Source organism: Choloepus didactylus, chromosome 11 (assembly GCF_015220235.1).
Source record: "Choloepus didactylus isolate mChoDid1 chromosome 11, mChoDid1.pri, whole genome shotgun sequence".
NCBI lineage: Eukaryota > Metazoa > Chordata > Mammalia > Pilosa > Megalonychidae > Choloepus > Choloepus didactylus.
In genome coordinates, this window is record NC_051317.1 from 88,428,539 (window position 1) to 88,456,376 (window position 27,838).

Genomic DNA, 27,838 nt, shown 5'->3' on the forward strand with positions numbered 1-27,838 from the left:
TATAATTACAAAACATTATTAAGTTTTACAATATTTGCAGCAAAACGTGTATTTTACATATGTAGATTTAACAACTTTTTGGATGACAGTGGATAATGAGTTTCATTGTAACATTGAGGGAGATGGGACATTTCTATTTTAACAGTCTATGATCAAACTTTCTATTAAGGCTTTTTTAGTCTTGTTTCTCAGTGTTCCATGTTGTTGTTAAAATTAGATTCAAATTTAATCATATACAGTTTTGTGGGAAGAGGAAATAAAAGCTTATTTAAAAATTCACACTTGTGACTGGAGGAGTTGTAAGCTATTTGGCACAGACCAAGAGATGCCCAAATGAAGAGATAAAGAAGAGTTTACAGCCATGGTCAAACTGTGGTATTTCACTAGCTTTTTCCCACAGATAGAGTAATAGTCTTTGGGGGCTAGAAAGTTGTCCTTAAGATTAGGGCAAATGACCACAGATGGGTATTGAACTAGATTTATTCTCTTGTATAAAAATTCTTTATATAAATGGATTGTACCTTGAGAGCAGATAGCCAGTAACAAATAATTAATAGTCTTACTATACATAAAAAGAGCTCTTACCAGTCAATAAGGCAGAGAAGAATCAATGGATTGATTATTGTCAATATTTAATTTACTAAATATTAAATATATATGGTTAATAAATATATTTAAAATATTCTATTTTATTGGTTATAAATGTAATACAAATGAAAACAAAATAAGAAGTCATTTTTGCCTCTTAGATTTGAAGAGGCTAAATAGGTTGATAATATTCGATGTTAGTGAAGATGTGGGGAACCAAATGATAATATCTGATGTTAGTGAAGGTATGGGGAACCAAACGTTCATTCACAGGGCAGGGTGTGAGCAACTGCTACAAGCTTCCTCAAGGGCAATGTAATGGAACACATCAAAAATCTTTCAGAAAGTATATAGGCAGTGTGACTCAGCAATCCTACTTCTAGGTTAATTTTAAAGGATTCATAAGATAAATTTAAGAATGTTAATGGTGGTTTTAGAAACAATTAAAAGTTTTCATTAAGACATTACTTAAATGTATCTTAGATCATTAATACAATAAAATATGCAGTCAATAAAAAGAGTGATCGATATTCTGTTGGGACATGATTCTCCAGGAATCACTCCCATTTTTGCACATCTTGTGAGCAGAGGCACTGGCTGCCTTTGTTCCAGACTATCTTTTCAAGGATGGGCTTCATGAGCAGCCTTGGAAAATAGGGATAGTGTCTCCTTCCAGAGCATAGGACACCAGGGTTCCTACCCAGTATAAAAGATTCGGGTGCTTTAGGCCTGGGGTTTCTTCTAACATAACCCAGCGTATTATCTGGCCCTCCTCGCCTTGCTCTGTGGGAACTTGGGCTTGGGGAACTGGCACAAGAAAATGCTGATATTCTGGCTACTGCTGCTGATGTGAGTAATAAAGCCCCTTATCTTTGACCCAGGAGTCTTGAGTCTTCTGTCAACATTCATGAAACTGAGGCAGGTTAACTTGTTAACTTGCATGTAGGGTAGAATATTAGACTTTTCACAATTTTTGACATGTCCTTTATTCTAATTAATTTTTTTCTGATTTATTTTTACTAGTGCTTTTTAAAGAAAATTATAAAGTAATATATAGTGAAATGAAAAAATAAAAATTCCTCTCTTTCCCAAGACCCCTTTCTAGAACAACATACTATTCTGCAAGTTTTTTTTCACATGGGTTCCATGAAGAAAAAAATTCTTTATAGATGAAAATCCCAGTAACTCTAAGCTCTTTCTAACCTAAACTTATCAAAAGGTCAAACTCTTATCAAATACTGAGAAAGATATCTTATGAAGATTACTAGCTTTTAAAACAGCTGTGATTCCATTGTAAGGATGTTTATGATTTATTTAGCCAGACTCCCACTGTTGGTTCCAGTGTTTTACTAATAAAAATAATGCTGCAGTAAATCTTCTTGTATTTACATCTTGGTGAATTTCTAGGATACACTTTTTTTTTTTTGAAGTGCAGAAGTTTTTATTGATCACCGGTTCCCCAAAGGGCACCCTGCTTCTATTGCCTCAGTGCCTCAGAACTTTGGTGTCATTGGTCTCAGATACCACATTGCCGTCCACGATCCCGCGGGTGGTGGTCTTGTGGATGGTTTGCATGGAGTTGCTGCTGCCCAGGGCATCTCTGAGACTGAAGTCCTCTCCGTCTTCTAGCAGGCGGCGATAGGTGGCAATCTTGGTCTCCAGCTTTACCTTGATGTTCAGCAGGGCCTCATACTCCTAGGCCTGTTGCTGCCCCTCTGCCCAGGTCTGTGCCAGCTCCTACCCTAGGTACAGCAGGACCCTGTTGAGCTGCTCCATCTGCAGGGCATAGTGGGCTTCCACCTCCTGCAGGCTGTTCTCCAGGCTGGCTTTCAGGTTTCTCATGGAGTCCACGTTGACTTCCAAGGACTGGACAGTATGTCTCAGCTCCGTGAGTGTCATCTCAGCAGCTCCTATGTCAGCAGACTGAGAGGTGACCACTGTGGTGCTCTCTTCAATCTGCTGAGACCAGCACTTGTCCAGTTCCTCTTGATTCTTCTGAGCCAACTCATCTTACTGGACTCCGATGTCTGCTATGATCTTGCTGAGGTCCTGAGACTTGGGGGTGTCCACCTCCATGGTCAGCCCAGAGCTGGCAATCTGAGCTTCTAGGCCCTTTACTTCCTCCTCATAGTTCTTCTTCATGAAGAGCATCTCCTCCTTGAGAGCCTCGATCTCAGTCTCAGCTGCAGCTGAGTGAAGTTGGTGTCATCAGTGACCTTGCGGAGCCCATGGATGCCACTCTCCACAGACTGGCACATGGCCAGCTCAGTCTCGTACTTGACTCTGAAGTCATCAGCAGCCAGCCAGGCATTGTGAATCTGTAGAATGATGTGGGCATTGTCCACAGAAATTTCAAAGATCTGAGCCCTCAGTTCCTTGATGATCTTGAAGTAGTGGCTCCAGTCCCTGACCTGGAGTCCCTTCTTCTCCAGGTGTTCCCGAATTTTGCCCCCCAGTCTCTGATTCTCAGTCTCCAGGCTCCTCACCCTGTCCAGGAGGGAGGTTAGGCAGTCGTTCAGGTCTTGCATGGTCTCCTTCTTGCCCTGGATGCCCCCCATTCCTGCCAGACCCCAAGCCACCACACCAGCCAGGCCTCCGGACCCCCAGCCATCCTGGGAGCTAGAGGAGTGAGACACGGAGATCCGGGAGCCCAAGTCCCTGGTGCCTGCATAGATGCTGGCTGCACTGCTGGCCTGCTGGACCTGGTGGCTGGGCAACTAGACTGAGCCCAGGGATCGGCAGTTGGTGGAGAATGTGGTGGAGCAGGTGGTGAAGCTCATGTTGTCTGGGAAGTAAAGCAAGAGGCCAGGACTCGGGATATGGACGCAGCTCTAGGATATACTTATAAGCTAAATTGAAAACATTCTCAGACTTGTGTTGAAATGTTTCAACCACAGTGATAAGGTGGGAGCCATAGGTTCATTTCACAGTACTAGGTCAGCAATGTTCTTGAAAAATGAAGCTAAACAAAGAAATATTAAATGGTATGTGTAATGTGGTCTCATTTTGAATATATGTGTGCCAGTTTGGATATATTATATCCCCCAGAAAAGTCATATTCTTTAATGCAATCTTGTGGGAGCAGACTGATTAGTCTGTCAATTAAGGTAGAACTTTGATTAAATTATTTCCATGGAGGTGTGGACCCTGCCCATTCAGGGTGGGGTTTGATTAGTTCACTGGAGTATTTAAGAGAGCCAGGAGTCAACAAAGACACTGATGCTGGCACTTGAAGATGTTTGGAGATGTGGACAGAAGGACGTTTGGAGATGCTAAGTTAAAAGATGAAATTTAGAGTTTGCCCTGGATAAGTACAGATGCCAGCCCAAGCCTTCCTAGCTGGCAGAGGTGTTCAGGATGCCATCAACCATTCTTCCTCTTGTTGATGTCTTAGTTTGGACACTTTTATGGCCTTAGGACTGTAAATTTTTAACTTAATAAATCCCCTTTATAAAGGCCAATCCATTTCTGGTATTTTGCATAATGGCAGCATTAGCAAGCTGGAACAATATGAAAAGGGAAAAGTCTTGAGGGAAGTCACTAAAATGTTAGCAGTGGTTAATTCTAAGGGGTTGCATCACCCTTGACCTCTATTTCCCTCTTTATAATCTTCCATATTTTCGGATTCCTTTTTGTGCTGAATATGCATTGTTTTTATAATCAGAAGGAAAATGAAGCTACTAAAATAAAGACTCAAGAGACAATCATAGCAAGGGTGAAAATACGGGTTATAGACTCAACAAGACATCAAAAGATGTGAACTGAAAGTTTCATGTCAAAGAAATGCAAATAAGATGATGGTTTTTAATTAGAATAGTTTGATGAATCCTTAGTGTTTCTTGAGTTCAGAGGAAAGAAACGCTTCCCAAAAAGGAGATGTGGAGCTCTTAAAAGAACAGGCATGAATTCTTTTTTCATTCTCCATGCTTATATTTTTCTTTCCTACATTCAACAATCAAATTCTATTTACACAGCACTGACTATGCCCAGTCCTGCCCTAGATGAGATGTTGGATGAAATATCAGGGACAGAGATAGCATGCTTTACAGCAATTTTACCTAGGACTTTCTCTCAGTTTGTAGTTAATTGAGGGCTTTCTATTTTTTTTCTGTTTTATTGTCCTTTTGCTCTTTTTATTGCTCATTAATGCATTTTGTAGACACATGTAGATTTGAGAAGGGATGCATATATAAAATAAGGAGTCATTAGTTTAGTAGCACTGATCAAATGAATGTCTTGCAAAGAAATTGCAGTGAATCCCCTGTCACTTTAGCTGCTCGTTTTTGGAAAAAAACACATATATGCAATGGATGATTTATCGATGAGCAGATAGAGAGCTAGCAGTGTAAATGGAAATTCCTCCTTAGCTAGCAATTTAAATGAAAATGCTAAAACATGTAATGACAGACTGAACTTGCACATTTTCTGGTTAGTATTCATTATGTGTTTAGATTTAGGTCCTTACACTTGGTGTGTTTATTAGAGAGCTATTTCCCATTAATATTCCTTTGACTCCTCTCTCCACCAGTAAATATGACTGTCCTGATTTCCAGGATGCCTGCTTGTGTCTGCTTTTCATTTGGTCCAGAGTCTTTGGTTTGGGAAATGTTAGTGATTCCCTCTGACTTCTTTTGTAACATTTCTGACTTAGTACTCCAGAAAGAATATATACTTTCAGCTCAGAGAAATTGCTGGTAGGTCAGGAAGTATTTTAAGTTATGTTTATGCTGGGGAAGTTAGTTACTTTGTAAGTTTGGGGTAAGACTTTAAATGCTAACATTAAGCTTGACAGAGCAGTTGATGACATTTGGTCATGTTTTGGTCTCCTAAAAGCCTCTGGCTGACTTAAAAATAAATCAGTACAGATAGACCATTAAATTTTATGAACTATGAATGTGCTTAATAGTCCAGTATAATAAAATGCCATAAATTTCTTCATGGGCCATTGCTTCTACCTGAGGCCATGTGTACATTTCAAATACACTGACCAAATAAAAGGTGATTACGCCAATAAGATGATAACACAGATGTTGCCTTTTTAAAGCATTTGACTGTGTGTGACCTTGTGATAAGGTGAGGTTTAAACTTTGGTAGTATTACTGAGAGTGTTTGTTAACGCTAATGAAAACTTTCCATAATAGTAAGTACCTAATTGAAACCACTTCTGACTGCATACAGGGTATGGTCTAAGAAAATGATGATAAATAGGCTTGTTTTTATTCACAACACTTTTTTTTAAAAAGAGCTCTGGATTTGTTTTAAAAAGAACAATGCCTTACCTCCTAACATCTCTGATAATATGAGGCATATGGTGACAAAGGCTCTTATTTTATTAAGTCCCTGCAAAAATTGGAAAGGATTTTATCATGGTGGTTAACAATTGACTTTGAGTTCTGGTTCCATTTTTTCTTTTCTTTTTTTTTAACTGCTTGACACTGAGTCAGGTACCTAGTTCCTTTGAGACTTGGTCTCTAAAATGAGAAATAAGACCAGGGTTGTTGATTTTCTCAAATAAGGCAATGGCACAAACAATGCTTGGTGTACTTATGTCATTGTATAAATATGAAAGTTTGTTGCTATTGTTATTTTCATTGATATTTATGTAGTACCTGCTAATTGTTTGCAATATTCTAAGATCCATGGAGATGGATATAGACAACTAGGCATCGAGTCATTTTACAAAGAACCTTAATGTGATCTTGATATTATCAAAGAAGAGCCCCATTTTCTAGGCCCTGTCTCCTCTCCCCTCCCCTCCCCTCCTCTCCTCTCCCCACCCCTCTCCTCTCCTCCTCTCTTTTTCTCTCTCTTTCCCTTTCTTTTCTTGCTCTCTCTCACTTTCTCCTTCTCACTTTTTCTTTCTTTTCTTCCAGGTTGTCTCCCCCTTAACTTTCCTTTTGTGCTTAAAATGCCCCCCTTCCCACAGACCTTTTTATCAAGACTCAGTAGGTGGCAAGATTAGGTTTATGACCTTCCTAAGACCCACTGGCCAAAGAACATCAGAATTATATCTGTAGCCAAAGTTAAATTTCTTAGCTTCCTTCAGCAGAGAAGCATGCACACCCTCAGCGCCTTGGGTATCTCAAAAGGAGAGTTAGGGAAGAGTACTCATAGGGTGGTTTTGGTGGGACTGGTCAGCATTTCTAAACTAAGTGAGTCTGTGGTCTGGTCTTAGAACTTATGGGTCTGAATGACCTGCTGTTATAAAAAGTCTGGGCTTAGACAGTTTGTCATGTGTCTTGCATGACTTGATTTGGTATAATTTATCCAATTTGTGAGTCATAACAGTTTCACAAATTGTTGATTCCTCTTTCAATTCTCAGTTATCTCCTTCTGGTCATTTTTCATCCTCTGCTGAAGGAGAGACTGCCATCTCCTAGGGATATGATCAATCCATATCTGCACTATTTTCTGGAGTGTACTGGTCGAAAGTTGTTCAGAGAATGTTGTCTGCAGTTGAACTAGAATTAGTCTTTCATGTTTCTGTAGTTGCAGAATGAGTTGTTGAATTATCTGACATGATGGCAACTGCAGATCAGCATTTAAGACTCTGGAGATCATATACATGGCACTTGTAACATAGGCAAAGCTAAGATAAGGAATATTAATAGAGTTTGAAACATGCCCATATGTTCCATAGTCTATTCAAATATTCCCTTTAGTTTGGCTATGGACTGTTCAGCTTTGCCAGAGTCTGAATAATTGATTCTCCAACCATGGAGTGTTGGGTAAGATTCTTGGGATTGCTGTGATAAAAATTAAGGATATCTACTAACAATTTAGAACCTTGAGCCAGCAGAGAGGCAAGAAGATAGCTGTGAGCACAAAGAACAAAACCATGCAAAGCAGCACATGGCAATCAGTGATTTACTGGAGAATATCTGGGCTCGGATGGAAGCCATCTACCTCATATAGTTTTCAATTTTGGGACCAAACTGCCCTGGAAATCGTCACTCAGTCATAGATGACTGTTTGTGATGCTGATGTCAGTGGTACCCATCAATTTCTTCCCTGTTGTGTCAATAGTCTAGAGTCCCTGCTATACTCCTTTACTGAGGTTCTTTGGGTATTTCTTTGAGAATACTCAGTTCCTGATCTTAGGTTTATGGCTGGGGCTTTTAGGTGAATATAAGGAAAAAGTAGAAAACCTTACGGACAAAATGATTAAATGGCTCTGGTTAATTATAATAATTACCAATATAAGAATACAGGAAATTCCATATTCAGCAGTGATGCATAACTGATTTTATAAGGACCTAGTCATTGATTATCCTAGTCATTAGAACATGTTGAGGACTATCAAGATGTTAACAAATCTCCTGCCTTTGATTTATCCCAAAAAGTGTACTCTGAATCATTTGTCAAGTGTGTTTAAACACAAAGAAAAAGATATTTTGCAGATAGTTTTTGTGTCAGCCTCTTGTATGAACATGGGTATGATTCTTTTAATCTGAAGAACACATAATTATTGAAACATAATTATATTAACTTATTTTGTGTATATAATTAACTCAGAAAGGCTGGACTTTTCTTTTGATTTACTACCCTTAAAAAATATCAAAACTTACCTTATGATAAGGAAAAAAATTTTTTTTTCTCAAAAGCACAGCTGTATGACCACACAGTAAACTTGGAGAACTCAGCTTGGAGACTGATCATAGCCTTACAAGAAGAGTCTAACTTCTTACGCAAACTGATTTCTTCGCATTGTTTTAATCAGTAAGAAATCTAGTTAGATCCTTACGAGCTTCAAAAACCTCATTTCCATTCAAAACAACAAATATGTTCAGGTTACATTTTTAAATTAAAGACTTAAATGTTTACCAGATCTTGAACTTTCTTTTCAACAAGATGGCAGAGTAAGTCACTCCAGGATGTTATTCAGCACAGAAGCTTTAAGCACAAAAAGAGTTGACAGAATGTTCTTTCTCAAAGCTCCGGAAAACAGAAGTGGTTTGAGTAACATGGCAAGTACTGAATCAAGAGAAAGGTAACTTAAAAATGGAAGGGTCTTGTGGCCCCCTGGCTGGCCCCTCACCCATTCTTTCACCAGCTCAGTGCAGAGCCAGCCCCTGTTCCTCCCAGGATGGGTCCCTGGTCCCAGTTCTGGAGGGAGCACAGTGACTGTCATGCACTTACCGGGAATGTGAACATCTCTGCCAATCTGTATGGTGATGGCCTGGAGGACTGAGCCAAGGCACTTGTTATGGGCTCAGCATCCCAGACTGTGCCCTTAGTGTAAAAGGCTGCCTGCAGAGCTCTCCTATAGAATTCTGTAGGAGAAAAGACAAATTGAAGTTGCCTGGGAAAAGTTTTTCTGGCTATGGAACATACAGTGTAGTGCCCAAGACCATGAGGAAGTGCTGTTTCCTCGGGAAAGGGGACATTTGGATCTGTGTAAATGGGAGGATTCCTAGAGCCGTGAGTGCATACCAGGACAAAACCCCATGTCCAGAAAAGATTGGGGAGAACCCTACTCTTTTGCCTGTGGTTATTCTCTAAACTCATTGTATGGCTGAACTCTGAAGAAGCACATTCACACAAGACAATCAGCAAGGACTGAGAAAAGCATTTCTGTTTCTCTCCCTTCCTTTCTTCCTTTCTTCCTTCCTTCCTTCCTTCCTCCCTCCCTCCCTCCCTCCCTGCCTCCCTCCCTTCCTTCCTGTCTTTCTTGGTTAGGTCCTGGCATTCCAGGAAATCTCTGTTATAACACTAGCTGGATACAAGCTTAAAGAACAGACACCTTAGTGTCTAAATTTCAGAGATAACACATTAAAATATCAAAATGTCTGGGTCAAAACAAAGCATTCCAAAACATACAAAGAAGCAGGAAATGTTAGCCCATACTAAGAGATTAAAGAATTAGAAGCAATCATTGAATAAGACCAAAGCTTGGACATACTAGAAAAAGACTTTTTGTTTTCTCTATATTTTTTACTGAGATTGTTCATATTCCATACAATTATCCAAAGATCCAAAGTGTACAATCAATTGCCCATGGTACCATAATACAGCTGTTCGTCTATCACCACAATTAATTTTTTTCAATTTTTAGAACATTTTTATCACTCCAGAAAAGAAATAAATACAAAAAACAAAAAAGAAATTTAAATCCTCCCATACCCCTAACCACTCCCCCTCCATATTGACTCATAGTATTAGTATAGTAATTTGTTACTGTTGACGAAAGAATGTTAAAATGCTACTAACTGTAGTATATAGCTTGCAATAGGTATACTTTTCTCACTATATGCCCCTCTATTATTAACTTCTAGTTATAGTGTCATACACTTGTTCAGGTTCATGAAAGAAATTTCTAATATTTGTACAGTAAATCATGGACATTGCCTACCACAGGATTCACTGTTTTATACATTCCCATCTTTTAACCTCCAACTTTCTTTCTTGTGACATACATGACTCTGAGCTTCCCCTTTTCACTGCATTCACACACCATTCAGCACTGTTAGATATTCTCACAAAGTGCTACCATCACCTCTGTCCATTTTCAAACACTTAAGTTCACCCAAGTTGAACATTCTGCTCATAATAAGCAACCATTTCCCATTCTTTAGCTTCATTTTATATCCTGGTGATTTACATTTTGTGTCTATGTGTTTACATATTATAATTAGTTCATATTAATGATACCCTGCAATATTTGTCCTTATGTGGCTGACATTTCACTCAATATAGTGCTCTTAAGGTTTCTTCATCAACCCATTTTTTAAGGATGGTTTTGTTCACACACCATACATTCCGTATTAAGTAAACAGTCGACAGTTCCCTGTATAGTCACGTATTTATGTATTCACCACCCTCACCACTATCTATATAAGGACATCTCCATTTCTTCCATAAAGAAGGAGGAAGAGTCAAAGAAGATATAGAGAAAAAAGAAAAAGAAAAAAGAAAGAGAAAAACAAGACAAAACATGACAGCTAGGAAGCAACAAAAGGAAAGATAGCATTAAACCAAATTGCCTATAATTGATTTTGATGGGATCTTGTTGTTACTGAAATGATTTAAGTTTCTGTGATATTGTTGTGGGATGAATGTATTTTGTATTTGGAAAGAATGTTTTTCTGGGGTCCAGAGGGTGGAACGTGCTGGTTTGAACATATTATGTCCCCCAGAAAAAGCCATGTTCTTTGATGTAATCTTGTGTGGGCAGACATATCAGTGTTGATTAGATTGTAATTCTTTGAATGTTTCCATGGAGATGTGCCCCATCCAACTGTGGGTGATGACTCTGATTGGATAATTTCCATGGAGGTGTTACCCCACCCATTCAGGGTGGGTCTGAATTAAATCACTGGAGCCATATAAATGAGCTGACAAACAGAGGGAACTCAGTGTAGCTGAAAGTGACATTTTGAAGAGGAGCTATAGCCAAGAGGGACACTTTGAAGAATGCACAGGAGCTGCAGATGAGAGACAGTTTGAAGATGGCCATTGAAAGCAGACTCTTGCTCCGGAGAAGCTAAGAGAGGACAAATACCCCAAGTGCAACTAACAGTGACATTTTTGAGGAACTGCAGCCTAGAGAGGAATGTCCTGGGAGAAAGCCATTTTGAAACTAGAACTTTGGAGCAGATGCCAACCATGTGCCTTTCCAGCTAACAGAGGTTTTCTGGACACCATTGGCCATCCTCCAGTGAAGGTACCTGATTGTTGATGCGTTACCTTGAACACTTTATGGCCTTAAGACTGTAACTGTGTAATGAAATAAACCCCTGTTTATGAAAGCCAATCCATTTCTGGTATTTTGCATTCTAGCAGCATTAGCAAACTAGAACACCCAGTGTTTTTATTATACAATTCATCTCTTTGCCATATCTTTCCTAAATTTTTGAATTGAAGCATTAGTTGTTTTAATTCCTGTATATTAGTTGAAGCATAAGTTTGTTCCTTTGACTGGGCCATAACTTCCTTTTTCTTAGTGTAGGTTGTGGTTTTCTGTTGTCTAGGCATCTGGTTTCCTTCGTTACCCCAATCAGGTATTCCCAGACCAGAACGGGCTCAAATCTCAGAAAGGAGCAATGTTCAGTATCAGGTCTCCCTGACAGTGTGTATTAGAAGATTGATACATCCTGTGAGGCCTCAAGCCACTGTGCTTTTCCTAACATGCCCAGCAGGTAGTGCCTGTCAGCCTGCAGCTCTTGACTGGTGTAAGTAGGTGTGGCCCCCTTAGTCTTTAGTTTCTGTTTTGGCTGTTTTCCCTCAGGCTCTGGGATCTGGTTCTGAATGGGAGGCCGGTAATAGTTCTGGGTACCACCTCCTTCTCCTTAGGGAAGATACACCCCCTAGAGAGTTTTCATTTGCATTTAAATAGGCTCTTTGTCTCTTTGACACTGCTATCTCCACCCTTGTCTAGGTCAGAGAGCTGGGAACTGAAAATTGCTGCAGCTTTCTCCACTGAGCAGCCCAGGTTGAGAGAGAGAAAAAGGGACAGAAAGTCCCCCTTCAGGGCCAGTCCACAGTACCCCCAGCTTCACCCACTGGCCAGAGATAACATCTAGTCCTCTGGGCTCCCTGTCCAGCACAGAGAAGTCCACTGGCTCTTTAAGGTCAGTCATCACAAAAAGCCTCTGTCTGCTTGTTGGGGATTTGTAGTTTGTAGTTTGTATTGGGCAGTCCTCGTTTGTTAATCAAAACCCCAATTGGAGCTGGACTGAGGTATATTTGCTTGTTCAGAGAGTGCTGCTCTCTATCACAGCGAGGTTTTGCAGTTCTGGTTACCGTTGGGGAGGGGCTCTCAGCTCGAGTCCACAGTTTTTACTTACAGATTTTATGTTGCAATCTCAGGCATTCCTTCTAATCCAGGTTGGTGTATGATGTGTGGACAGTCATGTTTGTCCCCCAGCAGTTATTCCAGATTATTTACTAGTTGTTCCCATTTGTTTATTAGTTGTTCCAGCAGGACTAACTAACTTCCACTCCTCTCTATGCTGCCATCTTCTTTCTCTATCTAGACAAAGATTTTTAAAAATGGCCCTAAATATGCTCAAAGAGCCAAGAATAATATGGAAAAACAACTAAAGGAAATCAGGAAAACAACAGATGAACACAAAGAGAATATCAAAGAGATAGAAATCATGCAAATTAATCAAACAGAGCTGAAGATCACAGTAACAGAAATATGAATTTCCCTAGAGGAGTTCATCAGTAGATTGGAGATGGTAGAAGGAAGAATCAGTGAACTTGGAAATAAAACAGCTGAAACCATTCATTCTGAGGAGCAGAAAGAAAAAAGAATAAAGATGAGGAACAGAGCCTGAGAGACTTGTGAGACACCATGAAGTGTACCAATATGCAAACTATGGGAGTCCCAGAATGAGAAGAAAGAAATAATGGGGTAGAAAAAAATTGTTGAAGAAATACTGGCTGAAAACTTCACAAATTTAATGAAAGACATGAATATACATGTCTAAAAGCTCAATAAACTCCAAACAGTATAAACCCAAATACATTCATACTGAGACATACAATAATCAAACTGTCGAATGCCAGATAGAGAATTCTGAAAGCTGCAGGAGGGAAGCAATGTGTCACATACAAGGGAACCTCAATAAGACTAAGTGCCAATTTCTCATGGGAAACCATGAAGCAGAAAGACAGTGGGATGACATATACAAAGTGCAGAAAGCAAAATATTGTCAACCATAAATTCTATACTCAGTAAAACTGTCTTTCGAAAAGGAAGGAGAGATTAGGACATTCCCAGATAAACAAAAGCTGTAAGAGTTTGTCACCAATAGGGCTGCCTACAAAAAATAGTAAAGGGATTTCTTCAGTTTGAGAGGAAAGAACTCTAGAAAATAGACTGAAGTCATATGAAAAGTAAAGATCTCTGGTAAAGGTAACAACATGGATAAATATAAATGCCAGTAATATTGTATTTTTGCCTTGTAACTCCACATTTTACTTCCTACACTGTCTAAAATGGAAATGCATAAAAAGTAATGATAAGTTAATGGTTTTGGACTTAAATTAACATGTAAGAACTGCATAATGGTGTGGGGGGGATGGAGATGCATAGGAGCAGTTTAAGTTGGTATCAAACCAAATGAGATTGTTACAGATTTAAGATGTTAAATTTAAGCCTCATGGTAACCACAAAGAAAATATTGGGAAAATATGCACAGAAAGAAGTAAGAAGGGATTCTAAAGGGTTCACAACAAAAATGGCAAGGGACTTGACTAGAATTTCTCCAAAGAAGATATGCAAATGGTCAATAAACACATGAAAAGATGCCCAATATCATTGGCCATTAGGGAAATGCAAATCAAAGCCACAGCCTCTTTAATTGCATGTATTCTTCCTATGTCTTTCTGTAAAATGTTTGTGTACATATATTTTGTTTTTTAAAAAATCATTTTCATGTACTACTGTCAATCTGTACATTAACTATTAGGAAAGTCTATCTTCCAATTTTTTAGATGAAAATATAAACAGAAATTTTGTTATTTTAAAACATGTTTTCTGGTGTATATAGCCCCACTTTGGAAATCATAATCCTACATTTCTGATTCTCTATAATTTTCATGCTCTAACACTTCTTTGTGATACATCTAACTTCTACTATTTTAACACTGTAATGCAGAGACTTTCACCTCAGGGGAAAATCTGAGGGGAGATGCCTGAGTACTTTAGTTTGAAAAAGGCGGGCAGGTGGTCCTGATATAACTTCCATCCCCCAATATACTTGTTATCTCATCTCATGAAAATTGTTATGGGCAGAAACAACATAGTTCCAAATTGTTTGCCCAAGTAATATAAAGGCATAGCTTGTGATTTTTTTCATGCAGATTGTATTTATGTGATAGCAACATGGAAAGGCAAAATAGTAAAACAAATATTTGGTGTCACATTGAATAAAGCTCATGTTTTTTTTTTTTTAAAGAAATGTATTCACATATGTATATGGGCAAAGAAGTGACCACTGTGAAATACCATATGAAATTGCACTTTGCTGTAAGTCAGGAGTTACACTGAAAAGTTGCAAGAAAATAAATTTATTTTATTTTGTAAATAAAATTATATTTTAAATATGCTGGGAGAATGTATGATTTAAAGAGTTTTATGGGGAATCACTTTATGATGTATTCCTTTGCTTTTTTTCCTTTTTTGTATAAATCCAGATTTTCATATGCTGTCAGCCTACTGAAGTTCTCTAGAATAGAAAATATAGGGTGATGGGCAAGAAGTGAATAGCAGAGACTCAGAAGCTTTCATTGTACATTAAATTAGAATGGCTAACTGTGCCGGTTTGAATCTATTATGTCCCCTGCAAAAGCTGTGTTCTTTAATGCAATCCTATGGGGGCATACTTATTATGGGATCTTTTGATTAGGTTGTTTCCATGGCGATGTGACCCACCCAACTGTGGGTGAGACCTTTTGATTAGATTATTTCCACGGAGGTGTGACCCTGCCCATTCAAGGTGGGTCTTGATTAGTTTACTGGAGTCTTTAAGAGAGCTCAGGGAGAGAGAGACAGCTCACAGCCAACACAGGCCCAGATGCTTGGAGATGCAGACAGAAAGGTGTTTGGAGATGCTAAGCCAAGAGATGAAGCCCCAGAGAAGCTGAGAGAGGACTCTCAGATGCGTGAGAGAAATGCCCTGGGAGAACAAGCAATGACACACAGGAGCTGAGAGAGAGAAGCTAAGAGAGAAAGAAGCCCAGAGACATTTTGGAGAAAGCCATTTTGAAACCAGAACCCAGAAGCAAAGGACTAGCAGACACCACGTGCTTTCCCATCTGACAGAGGTATTCTGGATGCCATTGGTCTTTCTTCAGTGAAGGAATCTCTTGTTGATGCCTTAGTTTGGATACTATTATTGCCTTAGAACCATAAATTTGTAATCTAATAAATCCCCTTTAAAAAAGCAATCAATTTCTGGTATTTTGCATGATGGCAGCTTTAGCAAACCAGAACACTAATTGAAATAAATATCCAGATAATTCAGGTCAAATTCTTCCTTTTGTTTGAAATATACTGGGCTGAGTTGTCAAAAAACAAAAACAAAAACAAAACAACAAAACTAAATCTTCTATCTGTGCTTCTTTTCTTTGACCTCAATCCCAGCAAATCTTGAGTAATATCTCTGATAAAAGGGCTCTGTGGTTCCATAAGTTTGGGAAACACTTCCTACCTGCCTTCTTCTGAGAGTCACAATGCACTGAAGACTATGAGAAGTCCTATAATAAAAGAACAATTTTAAACTTGGTTTAACACAGTGTTTCCTAAAGCTCTTTGGCATTTGTTATGAAACCCTTTATTTACATAACATTTGCTAACTCACAGTAAAACATGTTCTCTGAAATGCACTTTAAGAAATGCTAGTGTAATAAATAATATATATATATATTTAAAAATGTATTTCAATTGCCACATATATTAGAGTTGAAAGTGGTTGTCGATAGCAGTGTGTCTGAGGAGGAGCTGGAGACTTTTATGAAGTCATCAAATGCAAACTCCCTTTCCCAAACTTAGTAACAAAGGTGTTATCACATTTTACCTTCAAATGGAAAACAGCAATCCCTTTTCTTCAATGTTATGATCCCTGAGGATGCCTGCAGCACTTGTGATTCCTTTCATACTATTCAGGTTGTTCTAACTTTGTGTCTAAACGCATTGTTCGCTATTTTATGTTTACGACCAAAGAGGAAAGTGGACTGAACTAGGAGAGCTGATCCCTATTTCCGTCCTTCCCTTCTGGCTCTATGTGTCTGATTCAGCTTCTTTGGATCTCAGGGTTTTTAAAATCAATAATGAGATGCTGCAGTTTCCCCAGTTGGACCTACACAATCGTTTTTTAATGGAAAGACAATCCTACATTGATAGCAGATTAAGGTTTGTTTATCCCCTAGTGCCTGGGTAGGTGCCAAGAGATAGGCATAATCATGGCATATCTCCTGAGATTCAATTTTACTCAGATTTACGGGGAAGTAATACTATTGTTATGTTAAAAGAAAGGCAGATTTGCTTGCAAATAAATTAAAAACTTACATGAATTTTTACTGCAAAACTTAAGAATTCAATGAAATTTCAAGCCTCCAGTAGATCCCCAGGGTGCACATTTATTTTTCTTTACAGTTAGGGGCACTGACTTGGACCTGCAGAGCCTACGTGTAGCCCAGATGGAGCCTGGCGGCAGACTCTGAGCATTATCGCAGCATCACTTTCCTCAGGCTTACGCGGGGCCCGCTGTGTGTATACGCTTCTCCCCACACTGTAGAAGTGGTTATGTTGCTTATGCAATTATTGTGCGCCAGGCACTGAACCGAGCCCTTTACATATATTATTTCATTTAATCTTCATGAGTGCCCTGTAAGGTAAGAACTATCATCCTGTCTTACAGACGAGGAAACCAAGGCACAGGGATTTTAAGGCATTTGCCCCATGAATTAGTGCCAGAGGCAGGAACTGAATGCAAGTCTGTCTAACATTTATCCACTGTACTCTTTCACCTCCAACCCTGCAGAAATGCTGACTAAAGCTGTGCCTTGCAGGTGAAGGTTTGGGAGGGGAGCTGGGGAAACTCACTGCTCCTACTCTGAGACTGAATTTTAGGGGCTGAGCAATATCGGCGGTGGTATACCTTGCAGCTAGGAGCTATCTGTGTGGATTACATTATCAGTCTGCTTGTATAGAATCTAGGAGAGCCCGCTGTGCACAGTTTGATCTAAGTATATTGCAAACAGATTTATCATTTTGCCCAGTTGTGAAGGGCATTTTACCATAATGTACTCTGAGTTCAAAATAAGATCCTAGACAGATAAAATGGGTTGAGATTTTTAGATCCTTTGAGCTGCTAAGATGGAGTTGCTGTTAATAGAGAATGAATTCAATTTAGTTCAATTTAAGGAGAACGAATTAGGTGCCCACCGTATACCAGACACTAGGTCCTAAAATCTGGCATGAGACAGACACGTACACTAATTACTTTTTTGAAGATTGTGATAAATGGTACAAGAGAGGTAAAATAATGCCCGTGCTCTTGGTATTTCCTGGTCAAATTCTCAAAGAAAGAAAATCTCTCTTGTTTTTTCCCTAGGTCTTGAGACCTATCATTTGTTGGGGTGCAGGATACGCTATCCATATGATAACATGGAATCCTAAGGCTAGTGGCTGTGAGAGGAGCAGGCACCAAGGTTGTCATGGTTAATGCAGTATTTCTTAAAACAATTCTCTTTGGTTGGCCTGAGACTGTTGGCCTGATGAGGGAAAATTGTGAAAAGTTTGCTTGCTTCTGGACTTTAGGTTCTTATTCTGGCCGTCCCCTTGCCTCTGCTCATGTTATTTGTGTCTCAGACTTTGAAATAATTTGGTTTATTAGAGAAGCCAGATATGAGGTGCTCAGTCAGAGCCATCTCTCCTCCCAAATTCTGCCTGTGTCTCCAGCAGGAAGAGGCTTAATGAGCTGTGATCTCTTTAGAAAGCTTTATTTGACATTCATTTGAGTGCACAAGTTTTATGGGTACAATCAGATCCAGACACCACTTAATGAAGTTCTAGGCAGGAAATATGGTGAATGATCTGCACCTTCTCCAAACCCTCCCTTAAGCTTCTCAGATATATCACTAGCTTTCAGAAAACCAGAATCTATGACCTAAACTATAATTAAACCCAAGTATAATAAGATATAAAGGTATATTCTTTTTTCTTTTATTTCTCTTGGAAGCAAAAAATTTAAACTGTGGCTACAGTAGTTAAATGCATACATTTTGAATTTGCAAACTATGGAGAATAATGTGAAATCATCAGTACATTGATGAATTAGAGTATTTTTGTGGGAATGTTGAAACATCTAGGGTGTAACTTTTTCATTTATTCTTGTGACAATGATTGCTTAGAGTAATTCAGTATCATAATCTGTATTTACCTTCTGCTTTATGAAGGATTTTAAAACAAAAATTAGGTTCTGCCACATACACCATGTCACTGGTGTTATCATTCCCATTTAATACTTGAAGACACTGAAATGTATAAAAGATAAATAACTTGTTTAATTTTACACAGTAGTGGTCCTAAAAAGGAAACCCAGATAGGCTAACAGTCAACTCAGTGATTTTTCCACTAAACAAATTGGTTCTCGGCTCTTATGATTTGAGTTTTGGTTAACATGCATATTGGTTGCTGCTGACATTTGGTTTTCACACTTGGTTTGATATCCTTGAGAGCCTTCCGGTAGTTGCTGGGCACTCAAATATTTACCAGGGCCAGGCAGCTAATATAAATGAGTGTGGTGGGCTGGGGTCAGAATGGGGAATGGTGGGGAATGTGACAAACTGGAGAGTATGCACCTCACATAAATGGGAATGCCTTACTTATCTCCATTGGGTATGCTGGTCTGGTCTTGCCAAACCTTTGACATTTTTAAGAGAAGCCAGAGATCTGGATTTTATGTGAAATTTCTCCATTTTAAGTGTTAGCAATTAAAAAAATTTTTTTTTTTTTGTCTTTTAAATTCTACATGCCAAATAAAGCACATCTACCAGATGGATTCAGGTCACACCTGCCAGTTTGTGACAATGGGCTTGTATTTAAAAATAATTTTTTTTTTTTAAGTATGAATGGAGGGGTGAGGGGGGGCCAGCATCATTTACTCAGGCTGTATGTGCTTACTTTTCTTGAGGTCAGGAAGTCTGAACCAAACTGGGGCTCCACTGTGGATTCCCAGCTGCTTTAGTGTGGGCTGTTGGGGGCTGCCCTCTTCTTCCAGAACTGTCTGAAAGGAGGGAGACTTTACAGTTAGGGCTAAACACCAAGCACCACAACAGCACCCGTTCCCCAATACTTGGTTTGTACACTTTATTTAGTGTTTCTATGGCTTTTCCTTTTCTTCCATCATTCCTTGGTTCTCCTGGGGGAATTTCACTTTCTGCCAAAGATGAAACTGAAATCAGTAACATATTCAGACAAACAAAAGATTAAGTTGTTGTTTTAAACCAGATTTCTTTTCATTTGTGTGATCTATGGATTTCATTTATTCAGTTTCCCGTCCCTGCGAGCACAGAAAATTGAAAACTAACTTGATTGAGTTTTTCCATTTGCAGTCTCATGTGTACTTCATGTTGTCTTAATTTAAAATTTTTGGATTTTAACCAAATTTGACACATATACTAGTATATGCCCACTGCAAAGGTAAGCATAATTTTGAGACTTTTCTTTATTGTGATGTTAAACCTTTTGTATGTGTCTAATAAAATTCTGTTTAGTTTGAAATGTGTCCATTGCATTTAGTGACAAATGATGCTTTGTTACTGTATCAGTGTATTGGTTGAAATATTCTTGATCTTTGGAGATGTGCTGGAAAGGTGGGAAAAGAATCTGTTACGAAGAAAGTTCAGAGGCTCTAGAATTAAAAACTACCATTTTTTGAGCATTTACTATCTCCCAGGCACTGTGTTAAGTACTTTACTATTATCCTGCATTATCTTATTAACAACAAGTAGGATACATATCAGTTCCACTTTAAAGATGAGAGAACTGAATCTCAGAAGTTTCAGCAACTTAGCCAGGTCTACAGCTAGTCAGTGATGGAGCTTGGAATGGAACTTGGGTTTCTTTGACGACCAAAGTGTCACACTTCTAACCACCATATTGCATAAAAATCCTCATTGTGGTAGGTTGAATTATGAATCCCAATTTAGACGTGTTCTTAATCATAATCTGCTTTTCTGTGCATGTGAAGCCTTTGTAAGTAGGATCTCTTGGAGATGTGACTGGATTACTGGAGTCCTTTGTAAGTAGAAGAAATTCAGACATAGTCAAAGAAAGTCACAGGAAAGCGCTAGAAGCCAGAGTCAATAGTACTCAAAAGAGAAAGTAGAGGGCATTGCCCTGTGATATGAGGCAGGGATACAAGCCATGGAACCCTTAAGATTGCCAGCAGCCAGCACCAGAATGTTACACACTTTGGGAGAACACATTGCCTTGTTGACACCTTGATTTTGGGCTTCTTGCAGCCTTCAAACCATGAGCCAATAATTCCTATTGTTTAAGGCAACCCATTGTGTGGTTTTTGTGATAGAAGCTCAGGAATATTAAGGCACTCATTGAAGAAAGGATTATTCTTATTATTCAGGAACCATGCAACAGAATAAGTCAAGCAGACAGAATTAGTTAGAGTGAGATGCTCCATCTCAGAATATGGCTGATTAACAAGGTAGGGGCCAAGATTTGCCCAATTAAGAGGTCACAGGGCACTTAGCAGACAAAGAAGAGGCATACTGGTCACGATTAGCAGGGCAGTGAATGCCATATACTGCCTAGGGCCTGTAGAAGATTAAGCTCTGGGAATGCTGGCAAGGGAAGTAAACTCCTCATGCTTGATTTGTAATATATGGCTATATAATATGTGAGAAGAACATGCTTTCAGAAGTCCATGACATTGACATTAATGGCTAATGGAGGAAATGATGTCATGTTGTGTGACAGGAGCACAATTTATTTCTGCCATGCTTTGCGTGGATTCAATGATTGCTTTGTGTTTCAGTACATGTATGTTCTTTAGTTTATTTAACCAATTTCCTGTTAACAGACACTGAACATTTATATGTATGTTTTAGTCTCCAACAAGTTGTTGCTATAATGAGTACCTTTGATTTGGGCTTCACTGGCTATAGAGCCCCCACTTAGATTCTGGAGTTTGGTAGCACATCTGCCACAGTGCACTGCATTTGTGAACAGTTTAGTCCCAAGACTTATCTTTGGCAATCAAGGCCTTCCATGATGAACCATCGCAGGACATGGCTGGTTAACAAGATAGGAGCCAAACCTGTAGTTGAATCCATTCCAGCTACTGTTGGTTCTTCCACAAAATCTTATGCCTGGACCAATGCTAACATGATTTGCTGCCCCAACAGCCTGCTGGATAACAGGGGAAGAATCAAGTTATTATTTTAATGCTTCTTCCTTTTGAGTAAGCCATCAAATATAGCTTTACCAGTCTTCACTGGTCAGGTTTTTGCTATCTGTTGGCTGTTAAAAGGCTTACAGGTTTTAAAGCCAATGGTGGGACAAATTGTGTGTATTTTCTTTATTGGATGTATTTAATTTTCAAAAAACATCAACGAAGCTAAACTGAAACAGAAATTTTGCAGCTGCTAACATTTTTCCTCCTAATAACAGTTATTTACATAACTAGCTCACAAGATAAAGAGAACAAAGAATTTAAAACTAATAACCTTGGAAGAAATGCCAGACTGGATACATTGGCAATTGAAAGCAGTGCTCTTTTGTGATGAAGTTATTGGATTATCAAGGATGTAGCTCATCTTGGCCTTTGCCTCCAAATGAGATATTGCTGTAATTAGTGTGATAACACATTTTCTATTAAGTAGGAGATGTTCATAAATAATCCAAATGGTACAGAAGGATGGAGTGGAAAGCGAACACCCCCTTAACCCTCTGGAGCACTCCTCTGATGCAACTCTATTCATTATTGACAGATTCTTCTTTTATATTTCCAGAAACTATCAATGATTATAGAAATATTTATAGTCACATTGGTATCTATATATCCTATATATTTATAAAATATATTTAACAATAATCATGTTTATCTTATAAATCGAGATCTTTGCTTTTTCACAAATGGGATTATAATATTCTCAACTGCCCTATTACTTTCTTATTTTAACAGTACTTCCTTGACATCTTTCTCCATTATCATTATTATGGGATGGCCAATAAGATACAGTGTCCTATGTCTTTGCAAATGTCTGGGTGGGGAAAGATGGCTAAAGAGTGTGTTTGAACTTCACAACCCTATGGACAGATGCTCTGACTTCCTGTTGGATGTGGGCTCAGCTGTGGTTAAGCACAGTTTGAAGCCAGTTCTCACAATATAATACCAATGTGATCTTGAGGAAGTTCCCTGAGTGCCCTGTGCCCCAGTTTCTTTTAATTGTAAAATGGGGATAATAATGGTATTTGTTTCTTAGGTTGTGAGAATTAAATAATAACATGTTGTAAAGTAGTTAGTATAATTTTGACACATAGTAAGTGCTCAATAAATGTTAGGCATTATTACTATTGAGTCTGAGATGGGTTTTAGCTTTTGTAGTAAATTTCTGATAATTTAAATATGAAATTCTCTTCTATGCATATTAATTATGGGTGTGTTAAATCGCCTTCCTTCATGAGACACTTAGTTTTTGAAAAACTCTTTCACAATCAAATCAGGGCTGTCCTAACATGATGATCAATTTAAAAATGTTCATTTTCATGCAAATAAACTATCAACTTACTGATAAGTGGTATAAAAGCTATAAATTTTTTTTATGTATTCAAAAAGATGGGGAGAGGAATTGAAAAGGATCTTTAAAAGACTAAAAAACCAAAAGAAATAAACATTTTATTTATAAAGAAAGGTTAAAGACATGAAGATTCATGAAGCCATTTAATGGAAGGTTAGGGGTATGATGATGGCTATTTTCAAAACTATGAAATTTATTAGGGGATGAAGTATACATAGTAAAATAGAACAGACATAAAGAAAAGTTAGATTTAATAGTGGATAAGGCTACAAGGAAAGGTTAAGGAGTCTCTGGGACTCTTTTGGGGATTTTGGGGCATGTTTTTATGCACACACACACACACACACACACACACACACCTGCCCATCAATTTCATGATTCCTCTCCAGAGAAGCAGTTACTCTTAGAAATGTTATATATATGCTTCCAGATTTTTATGTGCACATGAAAGCATATGTGATTACACAAGTTTACACACACATGCACACATATATCATGGTTTCTTGCTGGATATCTTCTGTTTCTGTTTGCTCTTGAAGACCTTGTCTACCCTGCTTTGTGCCCTGGAAGCTAACCTGTGTGGACTGTACTAACAGCCATCCTTGGGCTTCCAGTTGGGCCAATGGCAAGCACCAGTAGAAGGCTGAAGAGGAGTGAGGTCAGGGTATTTATTTTCCTGGCTCCCTACCTGCTGGGTCTCTGCAGACGAGAAGCCTTCCTCTGTGAAACATCATCCAGTGCTTGTCTGGTGGCCTTTTTCACATAGTTCTCTCTCTCCTTTTGCCCTTTTAGGAGTCAGGGTGGCAAAGGTGTCCTACTATTGCTAGCCCCAAGGTACTGTAACGTTCCTTGTTGGTCTCAGGAAAGTCTGCCCACACCTTTATAAACAAGTCCTTTATTAAGCTCTGTCTGATAACCCAGAGAGTGTGTCATCTGTATCCTTCTGGGATTCTGATGTACTAGTTATACCTGCTATTCTAAACCTTAGTGTTCCTTGTTTCATTTTTAATTTGTTTAACTTAAATATATGGATATTATTCCTTAATGGTATATATAGATCTGCCTCATTAACTATAATGGCTGCTTTGTGTTCCACTATATGGATGCTCCTTAATTTATTTAAGTAATGCTCTACTAATGCATTTATATCTTTTTATCATTTATATATGCATTAAATATCTTTATATAAATCCATCTAAATGAAGATGTAAAATGATGTCTGTAGACTAGATACATAGAAAAACAATTTCTGGACCAAAAGATATTGCATTGACATTTTGATAGAAACTAAAGAGGTTGTGTCAAGTGACAGCCCCATCGATATTGAAAAAATGAGAGGTCCCAAGTCTTTTCTCTCTTGCTGATTTAAAGATACGAGGAATCTTTTTGGTTTTTGCCAATCTAGTAGCTTAAAAATGATATCCAATTGTACTTTAATTTGAGCATACAATATATATTTTTGAAAACATTGATGACTGTATTTTTGAGGGGGTAATCTAGTGCCTGATCTGTTTGTAGGCAAGATACAGAACAGGATGACCTTTTGTTTCAACCATTCTATTTCATAAATATTGCTATCAGATAGTGTTTCAGAAGCCCTCTAGATCTGTGCTGAACAGTAATAGGACCACTAGCCACATGTGCCTATTGAAACTGAGATTGATTAAAATGAAATAAAATTAAAAATACACTCCCCTTTTGGACTACACACAATTTAAGGGCTCAATAGCCACGTTGGCTAATGGCTACTGTGTTGCATAGCAGAGATATAGAACATTTCCATCATCACTGAAGGTTCTACTAGATGGTGCTACTCTAGAAGATCCCTTTATGGGGTTTGAGACATCCTGTACCTCCGTGTAACTATTTTTTCTTTTCCCAATAAAGAGATGGGATTAACAGATTGCCAAAATCTCAGTGCCCCTTCCAAGAGTCAGCCTTTATATCCACAAATTTTAACATAGGCAATTTCTTCCTTCCTTCCTGAAGATCCCTTGATTAGAAATCATACTTCTTCCTTTTTATAAAAGCAGAGGGAGACAGCCATACCTTTTTCTCTAAAGGAAAAACAAAAAAACAAAAAACAAAAAAACCCCAGAAGATTAAAACACCATCTTGGTCGCTAGGAGGCTACCCCAATCCCTGCTCAATAAGAATTTCTGATTTTCCTTGAAGTTGAGGACAACTCCTCTGTTTTCTTCCTTTTGTTAGAACTGGCAATATCAGTTCTGGGATGCCATGTAATTTGAAATAAATATGATGTATTGCCCAGTGGCCCCTGGAGAAGATGGACCTACATTTATTTCCTGGCATATAGTAGGTCCTCAATAAATAAATATTTGTTGAATATGACTTTATGGAATTTTATTTCAGGGATCAAGGGTGAATTTGCTTGTGGCTTGACTGGTGAGACCCATGAGTGGAGAGACTCTTAGTTCACCTATTCGTAGAGTTGGCTTTTCCTGGTTTTCTTTCTCACAAACAATTATGAAGAGTTGGCAAGATGATAAAATGGATATCATTAGTAAATTATAAATAAAAGAGTTGTTGTTTGCAGGGTTGTTAATGTAGCCTGTCCGCAAGAGAGCCATTTAGTGCCTTGGAATGCCTAATTTGTTAAATGACACAGAAGAAAGTTGAAAGAATTAATGTTCCTCTCCAAAGAGCAATTAACTCCTTTTTTCATTCAGGCTAAATATTTGTTCAGAGCCTTGGGTCTCTTATAAGGGAAAAGTAAAATAATGATATAATCATTTCCTTATTATTATTTTTTATTTAGAGCAGTAAGGCTTGAGGAAAAAACTTAATATTCAGAATGAATACTGGCACACCAAAGAATTTCAATAGAGAATAGACACTTGCCAAACTGAGTATAAGAAACCACAGATGACATGCACAGAGTTGGGATATCTGAATTTGCATAGCACCTTGTCAGATACATGACAGATAAACCTGTTGTACTTTTTATAATCAAGAGTGATAAGTGTACCTTCCAGTGTGAATTTTAATCCTGGTTTTTGGAAGACTGTAATTCTTCCAGCTTTGGTGGAACATAGTTTGTAACACAAGGTGTAGAGCTGTTCTCATCTGAATAGGAATTCTTGTACTTGTGTGTTTGTTCTCGCCTATGTGAGTATATAATGTCCACGCTGGATCATCCAAAATTGTTTAGTTTATGAAGAGCCTGATGGGGAAGAATCTGTAGATATTTGCAGCCTGGCCTGCCCAGACTGTTTAACTCCAGGAAAAGGCCCAAATTCAAAAGCTAACTTCAAGAAAGCCCTCAACCAAAATAGCTCACATTGAGAAGCTGTCAGTCTTCAAGAAATTAGGGCAAACTAAAAAGCAAAAATTTTAATTAATATAAAGCCTGCCTAACTTACTGGTAACATCAAGCCTATGAGACTATAAGGAGTACACATGAAATGCAGTACCCTGAGATTCAAAGGGAGAATTGATGCTAATTACTACTGATATGGGAGATTTACCAATGTACCTATTTAATGAATTAAGCATGCGAGGTTGGCCCATTCAGCTGTTTCCGTGTTTGATCTGCCAGCATTGAAAATCTCATCCTTGAGGTCACAAAGGTCTTCAGGCAACATTGCAGTGACCATTCTTATTCCCAGAATGGATGCATGGTCTGATGACTGAGGTTATATTATTCTAGAAGGTACAGGCCATTTGGTTTTCCTGTATAAACCACTCTGGAGCTATTGGCTGGAAATCATTGGTTTGGAGAAGTCAAGTGTGCTTGCTGTATTCAACATTTCTATGAATATATGCTGCCAATCCACATCAAGGCTTACCGGCTGGCACCTGACCAATCCCTCTCCATTGGAATGTTTCTCCTTCAGTTCCTGGGCCAGGCTGTGTGGATAAGGCTGGAGCAGGGCAGAGCTGGCCCAGCTTACCGTGAGTCCATCCAATGTCCATCCCTAGCTCCCCAGCTACATCCTTCTGACCATTCCAACTTTTTTAACAAAAAAAAAAAAAAAAAAAAAAAAAAACCCAAAACTTTTTTTTGTCTTCATTTTCACATCCCCTCAATGACTGTTTAAAAATCAACTAGAAAGTACACACAAGCTTCAAATCCAAGTTTGTCAACTTAGGTGCAGTAATTGATGGAGGAAGAAAAACAATCAAAAAGGATTGCTGAGGAAGATCACTAAAGGATATGTAAGAGAGGGCTATACAGATGGGGAGGAGGGAGGCTGATTTTCAAGATCATGCCACCGGTGTGCACAGACATAACTTCCTTTGGGACAAGCCTCATGTCGTAGTCAGGCATGATTCCCTGCAAAAGTGGTGGCAGCACTTGATTCATTCTAAATTATAGGCATCCCTGATTTTTATGCCAAAAGACACTTTCTCCAATGTGCTGCAGGAAGGCCAGATGGCCTTGTCATTGCTAATCAGTGGATCACAGAGCTCTCCAGAGCATGCTGAGGACTCTGGCTTTAGATAATTAACACAAGCTCTGAATCAGAGGCAAGAATTAAGCAATCAAACCCTTTCTCTAATTCTTATACATTTGGAAATGTGCCCATGATTAGCTTGCTCTGAAAAGCCTCAAAATAGAAAAAAAAATACCATAGCTTTTGCGAAGCAAGGAATTATAGGAAAATTCCCATATGAATGTGGAAAGAGAATTTAAATGAGATGCCTAATTGGGCCATGATAAATAAAATTAAATAGAGTCTGGTGCTTTTTTAAGGGGAATGTTTATTTCTATTGATGGAGGTTGGATGATGTTTTAAGAGTTAGGTGGAATCTGGTGGCCTCTGATTAAGTTGATTTTGATGTTTGATACCATGTTTGAGGACAATAAAATCACTATCAGTCAGATGAATTTTTTAAATGCACGTAAAACTTATTTTTTTGTTATTGTGAAAGAGCACTTCATAAAGAAACTTCTTTTCCTTTAGCCCTTTTTCCCTTTATTATTTCTATGTACACAACATTCAATAGAGGG

The 27,838-nt window shown here is 38.4% G+C and overlaps 1 pseudogene; it reads right to left on the minus strand.

Moving 5' to 3' along the window:
• Positions 1 to 2,073: 2,073 nt before the first annotated feature.
• On the minus strand, positions 2,074 to 27,154 carry LOC119506082 (annotated as a pseudogene).
• Between the last annotated feature and the right edge of the window lie 684 nt (positions 27,155 to 27,838).